General features: G+C 46.0%; 1 long non-coding RNA gene across 1 annotated transcript; it reads left to right on the forward strand.

Moving 5' to 3' along the window:
* Positions 1-10,531: 10,531 nt before the first annotated feature.
* LOC123586468 lies at positions 10,532-11,129 on the forward strand. Its single transcript, XR_006706812.1, has 2 exons — positions 10,532-10,796; positions 10,974-11,129. It is a non-coding gene; the product is annotated as an uncharacterized LOC123586468 (long non-coding RNA).
* The last annotated feature ends 1,048 nt before the right edge of the window (positions 11,130-12,177 follow it).

Here is a 12,177-nt window from a genome sequence, read left to right on the forward strand (position 1 = left end):
TGGGATATTTAGGACAAAATCAGAGGCCAGAGCCCCACCCCCCTTACCGCCCATTCATTCATTGTCTGAGAGCTAGAAGGCAGAAGAGGAGACCAGATGGCCTTCGAAAATTCTCCCAACACTAGCATCTGTTGGTCTTTATGTCCTCAGCAATCTCACGCCCCTGACGGCCACTCCTCTTTAGAACTGTGAAGGACGTGTCAAGTTGTGTTCTATCCAGTGTGAGTTCGTCCAGTCATGGGAACACACTCTGAGGCCGTGAACCATATACTCACATCCTTACACTGAGAAATGCAATTTCCTATGCTTTCTCATTCCTATTCATAGCTCAAGTCACTACCCTGGATCCAGAGAAAACAAGATGCATGATTACATGAAGACTTGGCCAAGATTTAGAGATTTCAGAGCACAGCAACACACGATCACCTGCAGAAATCCCCGCGTCTCTCCATGTTGCCTTCCCTTTCCTTGCTGTCGTCTTCACTATCTCTATTCTCCATAGTCTCTCTCTGTCTCTATCCCTGTATGCTACATTAAAGATTATTTTTATTAGCATAGTACAGGTATAATTAACAGTTTCTGCCATTACATATTAACTTTAAGAATGCAGTTTATAAATAGTTGATACTTGATTTCATAGATTGATACTTGCCAATCATAAAAAAAAAGTCCACATAATAGAATATGCCTCTGTCACAAAAATAAGGAATCAAGTATCTAGAACAGACATTGTCATGCTCTGCATCAGTGGCTCCTATAGCACCAAGTGACATAAAACTATGAACAGGGAGATCCCCCTTAAGGGAGGAATAAGATGGGTAGGTTTTGTTTCAGCTGCAGGCCCTGAATTCCATGGTAGCCACCCTTCGTAGGAGACAACTTTTCACAGCATGGCCGAGAGGCCCGGAACGTAAACCTGGCCATCACTTCACGAGACATGGAGTCACGCGGGGCTTCTAGAGATGTCAGAGTCCTGCTAGGTTTCCCTGAGACTACAGTACTGCACACCCTGCTCAGTCTCCCTCTTTCTCCATCATAAAAGTCCAGTCTAATTTTGGCAAAGCAACCATGGCTGAGTGCTCACAAAAGCATCACGCGTGTTTTTAAAATCTTTAGTTTTAGGATAAGGAGTCTTTCTCGGCAGAATGCTCATTTCATCCCTACCTCACCCCACGAATGTGACCAAGGCAGGCAGGTCCTCACTAGGATGCTGGGGGATGGATCCTGCTAAAGGTTCCAAAAAGTGTCATGTCATGTCATGCTATGCTTCAGGGAGCGCTCCGGCAGAACTTGTGACATTAGGTAACAAATGCTGCTCCCACTTCAGCGTGAAGTAGCAGAAAAAGGCTGTGTTGGGGTTACGAGTTCTGGGCAAGAGCCTCCCCTTTGGGCCTCAGTCTTCCTTGAGAGGGTGGGTCAGGATCCCTAAGGTCACTCCTTGCTTTGACATTCTATGATATGCACTGTGCCATGGGAAACGGAGCTCTCCCCTTGCTCCCAGGTGCAGATTCTGGTGGCTTTCTCTCGTTAACCTCTCTCAAACAAGTAATATTTTGTTGTCCTTCTCATTGAGAGAAAGGAAAGGAGGGAAGAAGGGAGGAAGACAGGAAAGAAGGGGAAAAAGGAGGGAGAAAAGCTTTTGAAAACAAGCCAAATAAAAAAACACAAAGCCATGCTTTTTAGAGTGGGCTGGGGGCTGGGGTGGGGGGATATAGCGGCCCCCTCTGCAATGCTGAGGCTCTGTCAGTGGCACTCCATCCAAGGGCCGTGCGAGTCTTTGACCTCACTTAGTAATCAGATCCAACTTGTCTTTCCTAAGTGAAATGTGGGACCCAAACAAGTTGCCAGGTGGCATGAGAGGCCTCCAATGGGTTAGGAGATGATGTCACATTCTTCCCTACTCCTGCCCCAAAAAGATTTGGGCCTCTTGGCTTCTGCTTCTTCATCTAAAAATACCATCACAGGGGCGCCTGGGTGGCTCAGTCGGTTAAGCATCCGACTTCGGCTCAGGTCACGATCTCGCGGTATGTGAGTTCGAGCCCCGCGTCGGGCTCTGGGCTGATGGCTCAGAGCCTGGAGCCTGTTTCAGATTCTGTGTCTCCCTCTCTCTCTGACCCTCCCCCATTCATGCTCTGTCTCTCTCTGTCTCAAAAATAAATAAACGTTAAAAAAAAAATTTTTTTTTAATAAATAAATAAATAAAAAATAAAAATACCATCACTGGAGTTTCATTAGGATGATTAATGCAAATATCATCCATGGGGTGCCTGGGTGGCTCAGTAGGTTGAGCATCTGACTCTTGATCTCAGCTCAGGTCATGATCTTATGGTTCGTGGGATTAAGCCCAGCATTGAGATTCTCTCCTTTCCCTTTGCCCCTCCCTCTCTCTCTCTCAGAATAAATAAATAAACTTAAAAAAAAGAAAACATCATCCATTAACCCAAAATGAGTATTTTGTTCAAAGAATATAAAACACTGAGAAGTGTTTAAGAAAAGGCCGAACAATCCTTCCAAACACAGGAGTATTTTCATGTCCCTCCTCTTCCCACCAAAAATCACAAGTGGAAAGCAGATTTTGCTGAGGGACTTGGGGATGGGCTTCCTCCTTGTTTCCGTCACCACAGTTAGACAAACTGTCCCCAAACTGCAGGGACTACAGCAGTGTTAATCATTACTGGAAAATGAAGACAAAATCACTTAGCCATGGGATCTAGGCAACGAGGGGTGCAACATTCAAATCCACTTAGTTCAAAAGGATTTCCAGAGGAAAATTCCACTTGATGTTCCCTAGGCCAGGGTTTTCCTGGCTGCCTATCACCTACTCCCAGAGCTTCCTCCTCCTCTTCCTCCACCCAACCTAACTGCCCTGTTAAAGAGCAGCCCCCATGATCCACCCAGGCAGCAAATAATGTCATACCTCCGGGCAGCTTCACATCTGGAAGGGAAGAGAAGTGGAACGGCCATTCACTCCGGACACTTCCGCTCCTACCTATCTGGGGGTTGAGGCTGGAGGCTGTTCTGCGTGTATCAGATTGTTCTTGCATGCCTCCATGAAGTTTCCATCCTGAACAAAACAAAATTCCTCTCTTGGAAGAGAAAAGGTATCCAAAGGCAGCACTACTCTAAATGTGCACAGTAGAAAACGTCATAAGCAAAAATGCTCTTCGGCCTTATTTCCAAAGACCGAGTTTAACAATATTAACCTGATTTCTTGACTACAGGTGCATAGTGAGTCTCCAAGAAGCAGATACGGCTTTCAGCATCCTCTCATTTCCCTTGACCGTGGTACTCTTGTCATGGCATGACTCTATGGAACTAACATTCTTCAGAATACACTTTGGGGAAAGCTGTCTTTGGATACATATAAGAATTTCTCCTTTTCCTACTTTTAACCTCTGGTTTACATCTTTTGGCACTTTTGTATCCAGAATTGATTAAGCACACAGGTCAAGAATATGATGGCTATTCGTTTGGGGGCCTATAAACCATTATTTAGCTCGGTTTATTCTGGCACCCAAGGAGAGAAAGGTGTGTTTGTCCACCGGGACTTCCTCATTGGAAAAACAGCCTTTTATCTCAGAAGCCCAGGATATCTGTGTAGAAAGAGACATGACCATTGCCCTGGAGCCCCTTACCTTCTCCATGATAAGGTTGAGGTTAACTTGCCTTGACTTCTCCTTCTCAACCTGATCTCTCCTCAGACTCCTCCTTGTGACAGGCCAAAAGATGCACTTTCATGGGGTTCAGGTGGAATGTGATTTTGTGCAGTGTCTCCCCAGCTATGGTCTCTCATGACCAGAACTAAGGGAGATTGTGTATTCCTAGAAGAAATCAACCTGAAATCAAATGCTATGATTTTGTCTATTTTAAGGGTCAAACCCAGGAACAAAACTGATGGCTGAACACACCCTTAGTTCTTGCCATACACCCAAAACCCAAGACTCCCTTTGTAAGCTCCCACCACTATTAGAGTAAAATCCAGCTACAATCTGACTGCAGCCAAGGGCACCAACCTAATACATTCCTCCCTCTCAGCCCTCTGTCTCATCCTTTCATACCCCAGGCTCTTTGTCTCCTGAGAGGCTTTGACATTGCTATCCCTGCTGTCGAAATAGTCTTCTGGCTACTTAAAAGGATGGCCTGTTCTCTTTTTTTTTTTTTTTTTTTTTTTAGAGAGAGAGAAAGAGTGTGAGCAAGGCAAGGGCAGAGAGAAAGTGTGAGAGTGGAGGAGAAGGGCAAAGGGAGAGAATTCCAAGCAGGCTCCACGCTCGGCACAGAGCCTGACACTGGGCTCAATCTCCTGACCCTGAGATCATGACCTGAGCTGAAATCAAAAGTCAGAAGCTCAACTGACTGAGCCACCCAAGTGGCCCCTGTTCTCATTCTTCAGGTCTCAGCTTAGATGTCACCAACTCAGGGAAGCCCTTGCTGACCTCTCTAGGTCATCCCCCCTCCTTTATTTCACCAATCACCTTATTGATTTCCTTCATTGCACAACAATGTTTCTTTTGTTATTTGCTGGCTCCATTTGTTTATTGCTGGCTTCATTAATTTCCTTCTGGTTGAGGACATTTCCTGTCCTGAACACTACTCTAGACTCAGGCTTCAGCATATATTTGTGGAACGAATAAATGAAGGTGTAAAAGAGGTTTCCTCAAGACAGGGTTCACTGCACATCTCTGTCCAACTCCTCATTTAACGAAGGCACGTTAAAACCCCGAGTTTTCTACACTGGAAGAATTTGCAGCATGGAAATAGGCAAATGCTACAAATCAATGCTTGATTTATTGTTTTGTTGACCTTCAGACTTAAGTAATGGAGAAAATGTTAATAATGCATCGGAAAACTCAAAGTGTATCATACCTGTAGCCACTATATTGTAAATGACACAGAAAATTGAGAGGCGCTTGGGTGGCTAGGTAGGTTAAGTGTCCGATTTCAGCTCAGGTCATGACCTCACACTTGGTGAGTTTGAGCTCCGCTTGGGCTCTGTGCTGACAGCTCAGAGCCTGGAGCCTGCTTTGGATTCTGTCTCCCTCTCTCTGCCCTTTCCCCAACTCGCACTCTCTCTCTCTCAAAAATAAACATTAAAACAAATTTTTGTTAATGTCACAGAAAATTGAGAAAATATTCATATGTGTGTGTGTATATCTATCTCTATATATATCTATATATATATATATAGATATATATACCTATATATATAGATATCTATATACCTATATATATAGATATATATGTGAAAAGCCAATTAGTAACCATTTAGCAGAACACGATTGGCTTGGATGCTGCCGGTATTTGCAATATAGTGTGACAAGTGCTGGGATGATGTATGTGCACGGGAAAGATCTATCAGAAAAGGGGGGACCAATAACTTTACCTGGAGCCATTCGGGAAGGCATTACAGAGGAAGCGACTCAAGTTTTATTCTTACGAAAGAAATTTCCAAGTTAAATAAAATAGGGATGGGAATTCCAGGAAAAGAATCCAAAAAGATTATAAAACATTGTTTTGTGCAAATTCCACACCCTGCTTTGTTTGCTCCGTTACTGGCCCTTAAATCAGGGGAATCGTGGTGTACATATTCTTCTGTGACTTGGTTTTTTCAATTAGTATTATATTGTTGAATTTCATCTGTTGATGCACGACTATAGTTCATTCATGTTTGCTGCTTACAGAGTTTGATATTGTATCTACTTAATGGTTGATTTATTCTTCTACTGTTGATGTACATTTGAAAACTTACATAAACTTACAATGAAGTAAATATACAAATGAAAGTAGTACTCTTCTTAATTAGTTATCATTTCATTTTACTATTTTGAGTTGCTTGTTTCAGGGTTTTGCCTATGAAACAATGCTGCCATGAGAATTCTTACAGTGTCTTTTTTTTTTTTTTTTTTTAATGTTTGTTTATTTTTGAGAGAGAGACAGAGCACGAGCTGGGGAGTGGCAGAGAGAGGAGGACACAGAATCCAAGGCAGGGTCCAGACTCTGAGCTGTCAGCACAGAGCCCAACACAGGGCTCGAACTGAGAAACCACGAGATCATGACCTGCGCCGAAGTCAGATGCTTAACCAACTGAGCCACCCAGGAGCCCCTATATCTGTCGTGTAGATGGGCAAGCATTGAATAACCCTCTAGGAGGGAACTGCTGAGTCATAAAGCATGCAGGCACATTTACAACCCTGCTTCAGGTACCCCCTGTTTTTCAAAGGGGTTGAACCATTAGCAGTCTACCAGTGTCTTTATTATACACCCACATGCTATTGTTGACACTTGCTATTGTCATACCTTTTAATTTTTGCCCATCTTGTAGGAGGATTCTCGCACAGAGAGTGGTGACATCGAGGCTTTTCTTTCCAGGAAGCAACTTTATTCGTGTCGACACGACTCAGGTAGGTTCCTACCCAAAGAACTAAGCCTAGAATGCCATGTGGCATAGTTTTTATATATATTTTTTACTTCTTTGTCTGCCATATATGGTAACACAAAAACTTGCAGTCTGATTAAGTGGTCTCATGTTACAAGGTCTTGAGTGATATTGTCATGTATAGTCAGATTGCTTTGAAAGGTTTTTTTTCTTAGGGAGGGGATCCTACCACAATCTGATAGATGTAAATGGTTTTGCATTACCAGGTGAATTGCTATATCTTTGTGTTTAATGGGTTTTGTTATTTAGCAAATTTTCCTACTGGGCCAGGTGTTCTGGCCCTGGTTTAAAGGGAAACAAATTACCCCATGTTTTCTTATTACAATCGAAATTGTATGACTGACTTTATTGTGCCCAGGTGATATGTTTGTCATGGCCCTGTGTATCGAAAACACCTTCATGTCCCAACCTGAATTTGGTTTCTAATCATACAATGGTGATTCTATGTTAGTTTGAATCAGATATTTGGGGAAATAGGGAGTTCCTTCAGACAGGGGTAGGTCTACCTCAATGGGCTTTCAGATCTTCTCTCTCGTCCAAGGGAGAGAGAGAAGTAGGTGGTGTCACTAACGTATTCAGCATCTTCAGTATATATCAGGTGCTGGGAATAATTAAGAATATGGCCCCTACTTTTCTGAAATCTGCATTCCAGCGACACATATGAGTCATTAATAGTCTAACCCAACTCCCCTTCCCACCTCTCCAAGTCACTGGGCCCTTCATTCATTGAACCAGCATTACTGCGCACAGGCTCTGGGCCCTGTGTGAAGTGTTGGGGCCACCTCTGAGGAGGCATTCTCATTATAAATGCTGTCTCCAGGAGCCCCACCTGACAGCCGGCTTCAAGGCTGGCTGAGGAACCATTAGTCTTGTAAGGGAGGAATTCACTGAATTGCTCTCTGGTGGTAGCCACTTTAAACAGCCATGTTTTTCAAACTGTAGTTTACTTGCAATCAGAAACTCTTTTCAATGCCTATTGATAATGCAAATTCCTGCATCTCTACTCAAGGAGCTACTGATTCAGCAAGTGCAAGAATCTGCACTTTCACTAGCTCTTAGAGAATTCTGAAGCCTGCCGAAGTTTGAAAACCACCGTCCTTCTAAAGTCATGCAGCTACAGAGTGTTGGAACATAGAGGGCATAACTAACAGATAAAGCTACAGATCAGGCCCCATGCCTAGGAGGTGGAAACCCCGATGTTGTGGCTCCCTGTCCAGTGTTCTTGGCTCTCAGGAAACGTGCCCAGGGAGAATCTAAAGCAGTAGGCCCCGCTGTGCCCACTGTGCTGAGTCTCAGTTGGTCAGCAGACTTGGATACTGGGATTGCGGGAGGGAGATGTGCTGCATGACCATTCCACACACCTATGCTGAAAACTTCCAGCCCCTCAATGGCCCCTCTGGGTGGTTAATGGCATCAATTTACAAACACAGCATGCTTGGAGCCCCGCTGGCTCCCAAAAGGAATCTAGCCAAAGAGCACAATAATAAGCAAAATGGACTGTAGCCAACATGGACCCAAACATGAACAGCTGGGAGAAGTGACCTCCTTAGGCCTAAGGCATGTAGGAGGGGGTGTTACTTCCTGAGTTCCTGCTTGGAGGAGGGGAGGATCCCTGTCTCTTAGCAGGTGCTCCATAAATGCCAGCTGCATGCTAGAAGAAGGGTGACAAAGAGCTGAAGCATTTGGGGACAGGAGGCTGTAGGAGGAGAAGGGCCTCTGTATAGATTGGATGGATCATGTCCTCAAAGAGAGCAGACCTCTCAGACATTTATCTTTTTTTTAATGTTTACTTACTTATTTAAAATGTTTATTTATTTATTTTGAAAGAGAGAGTGAGTAGGGAAGGGGCAGAGAGAGAGGGAGACAGAGAATCCCAAGCAGGCTCTGCACTGTCAGCACGAAGCCTGACGTGGGACTTGAACCCATGAACCATGAGATCATGACCTAGCTGAAATCAAGAGTCGGAAGCTTCACTGACTGAGCCACCCAGGTGCCTTTATTTATTTATTTTGAGAAAGAGGGGACAGGGCGGGGAGAAGAAGTTGGGGAGAGGGGTAGAGGGAGAGAGAATCTTAAGCAGGCTCCACACTCAGCAGGGAGCCTAATGTGAGGTTCCATCTCACAACCATGAGGTCATGACCTGAGTCAACATAAAGAGTCAGATACTTAACTGACTGAGCCACCCAGGCTCCCCAACACTTGTCTTTCTACCGCACCCTCCCCCCAGGAGCCCTCTCGCTGGCCTCCTGTGGGACTTAGCTTGTCCTATAGCACTGCTTTCCAGGCACCAGCCAATCGTGTGAATTCTAGACCCTGGTCCAGGAACGTGGGGTAAAGCCACAGATAATGAAGGTGGTGTAACTCGTATTAAACTGGCTATCTGTGTAGCATTATATCTTTTGTAAAGCTTTTTTACTTTTCGTTAGCCCATAACTCTGCTTGGAAGGCTTCTGCCGCGTTGACAGCTCTGGCTTCTTCTCAGCTTGTAGGTGGAGGTTTTTAACTAAATTTCACCCCCTCCAGGTTCCTCTCATATTTCATCATGCTGTTTGTCTCCCTCAGAGCACTTGTCACATTCGGTAATTATCGTCTTTCCCTGTTTCCTTGCTAATCATGTCCTTACCTGGAATGGAGGGAGGCGCCACGAAGGCAGGGACCATGGCTGTCTTGTTTAGCACCATATCCCAACACTGGACAGATCTGGCACACAATCTTTATTAATGCATACCAATCATAAGGCAGGTGTCATTTAGATGAGTCCCTGAAGCAGAGAGAGAGAGAAAGTTTGCTGCCCTCCCCTGAACACCTGGTTAGTGGCAAACCCTGTACTAGAATCTGAGGTCTCTGGCTCCTCGTCCAACGGTTAGCAGGATGCTAGCACCCATCTTTGTCCTGCAAAGGAAAGAAAACTCAAAGACATGCCTGCAGGAGAGAGAAATGAGGCAGAGCCAGACACAAGACCAAATCCAGTGCCAAACAAGCCCTGTCCTCTCTACAACCAGTGTTTGCAGCTGATTTCCTACTCTATGCTGGGGACCTGGGGTGGAGGAGAGAGAGTTTGGGTCCCAAAAGTGCATGCTCACACACCAATATCGCCTCCTTCCTGAGCCCCGCTAGGACCCGGAGGTGAAGGCTCAGGTCAGTTGAGACTGCCTTAGCTTGGGCTGCTTTAACAATATACTGCAGACTTAAAAGGTTTTTTTTTTTTTTTTTAATGTTTATTTATTTTGGAGACAGAGAGAGACAGAGCATGAATGGGGGAGGGTCAGAGAGAGAGAGGGAGACACACAATCCGAAGCAGGCTCCAGGCTCCGAGCCGTCAGCACAGAGCCCGACGCGGGCCTCGAACTCATGGACCGTGAGATCGTGACCTGAGCCGAAGTCAGACACTTAACTGACTGAGCCACCCAGGCGCCCCAATATACTGCAGATTTAAACAAATTTATTTCCTCACAGTTTTGGAGGATAGAAGTTGGAGATCAGGGGGCCAGGATAGTGGGGTTCTGGTGAGGACCCACACTTCCTGGCTTCCAGGTAGCCACCTTCTTGCTGGATCCTCATAAGAAGGGGGGCGGGGGTAGGCCATTGGGCTCTAACTTTTTTTTTTTTTTTAATTTTGTTTTTTCAACATTTATATTTATTTTTGGGACAGAGAGAGACAGAGCATGAACGGGGGAGGGGCAGAGAGAGAGGGAGACACAGAATCAGAAACAGGCTCCAGGCTCTGAGCCATCAGCCCAGAGCCCGATGCGGGGCTCGAACTCCCGGACCGCGAGATCGTGACCTGGCTGAAGTCGGCGCTTAACCAACTGCGCCACCCAGGCGCCCCTGGGCTCTAACTTTTAAGAGCACTAATCCCATCATGGAGGCTCTACCTTAATAACTTTATCTCAATCTACCTCCCAAAGGCCCCACCCCCTAACACTACCACCCTGGAGGGTCAGGGCTTCTCCATATGAATTTTGGAAGACCACAAACATTCCATTTGTAACAGGGACCCAGGAAGTGGCAGCCTGGGGGCAAAGAGGAACCAAATGTGAAACTTCTGTGATCTGTGGCCAAAGAGACAAGGGGAGGAGAGAACAGGAAGTGAGCAGGGAGATGGAGAATTCCACCCATGGGTTCATTGCCAACAGTCCTCCAACGGTTCCCGTGGGTTTCCTGGGCTCGCCAGACACCACCGGGAGTGAAGGCGCTCAGCTGGACCTCATTAGCAGGCCTTGTTTTCCATTCCAGTTTGCCGCTGACCTGGCGCTGGTTAGCGTGCTGCCCCAGGCTGGGAAGGAGCGGGGCACCACCTCAAGCTGAGTCACCCAGCTCAGGGACCGGGAAAGTTACATAACGAGCCCCACTCCGAGCATTGGTACATCAGGCTCAAGGTCCAGGGGCGGGAAAGAAGGAAGCGAGCCTGGGGGCAGCACGGGGGCACGGGAGGTGGAGGTCCTGGGGACCCTGAGTCTGTCCGGGACAGGAAGACACTGCGCACCCAGGCGCCCGAGAGGGCTCATGCGTGACATGGTAGGATTCCTTGTGATTACAGATGCAGATTCAGGAGAACAAGGACAACATGGAACATCGGCTTTAAATCCGCACAACCCGGTTCCTGTCAGCCTGTTCTCGGCGGCCCGGGAATCTGAAGCTGGTCCAAAAAGAACACAGGTGGCAAATGAGGAACTTAATAAAAATGTGAACTCCTGAACTGTCTAAGCTATGTCTTCAGGGTATTGTTACAGCCACAGGAGATAGCCCTGCAGTGACACAGGACGATGTTGTTTGCTAGGGAAACAGCCCGTGGGCTAGAAAAATGTGAGTGGGCGGCCGTTTGAACTTTGTTGCAAAGCTCCTTTCAGTGGAGACCCCTTTACGGATGAAAATGAAGACACTGGCTATGGTAGGAGACATTCCTGAGAACTCGTGAAAAGGGGATACTTGCCTTTGTAAGAATTTTGTTCCACCCTAGCCCTTTGATTCCTTCTGAAAAAGCAGCCTTCCAGAACGCTGCTCACCCCAACCCCCATGCGTACCCCTATAAGATGTGTCAAAGGAAAATTGTCTACCGAGGAAGCAAATCACTCTTTCCCACCAAAAACTTAGTATCCGTTGCTTTAGTGGAACTTTTTTCAACATGCACACAATTTCTTGGCAGTCTGGGGGGCACGGTGCTGCACAATGTCAGCTCTGCATAGAGAGGAGAATCACTCCCAGAGTGAGAAAGACCTCAGTGGAATCTTAGATCCACCTTCGATCATTTTCCTGCCTCTCTGAGCCTCAGTTTCCTCCTCTGTAAAAGGCAGTGGTCAGAGCACTTAACCTCACAGGGTCTCTCTGAAAGCTTTTAAAGGAGCTCTCATTGGGGCACCTGGGTGGCTCAGTCTGTTGAGCGTCCGACTTCGGCTCAGGTCATGATCTCAGGGTCTGTGAGTTCGAGCCCCACATGGGGCTCTGTGCTGACGGCTCAGATCCTGGAGCCTGCTTCGCATTCTGTGTCTCCCTCTCTCCCTGACCCTCCCCCTCCTCCACTCATGCTCTGTCTCTTTCTGTCAAAAATAAATAAATAAATAAAAATAAAGGAGCTCTCATTGAGAGCTTTGGATACTTGACATTTCTGGACAAATATTTGTTAATGCTTTTTATTGTTTTAATGGTTAGAAAGTGAGAGAAAGTTATCACAAAATGAAAAGAGAGCATGTAAAGATAATAAAGGGATATATCGAAAGGGCAGTGTCATTATTTTCATTAATAAC

This window comes from Leopardus geoffroyi, chromosome C3 (assembly GCF_018350155.1).
Source record: "Leopardus geoffroyi isolate Oge1 chromosome C3, O.geoffroyi_Oge1_pat1.0, whole genome shotgun sequence".
NCBI classification, from domain to species: Eukaryota; Metazoa; Chordata; class Mammalia; order Carnivora; family Felidae; genus Leopardus; species Leopardus geoffroyi.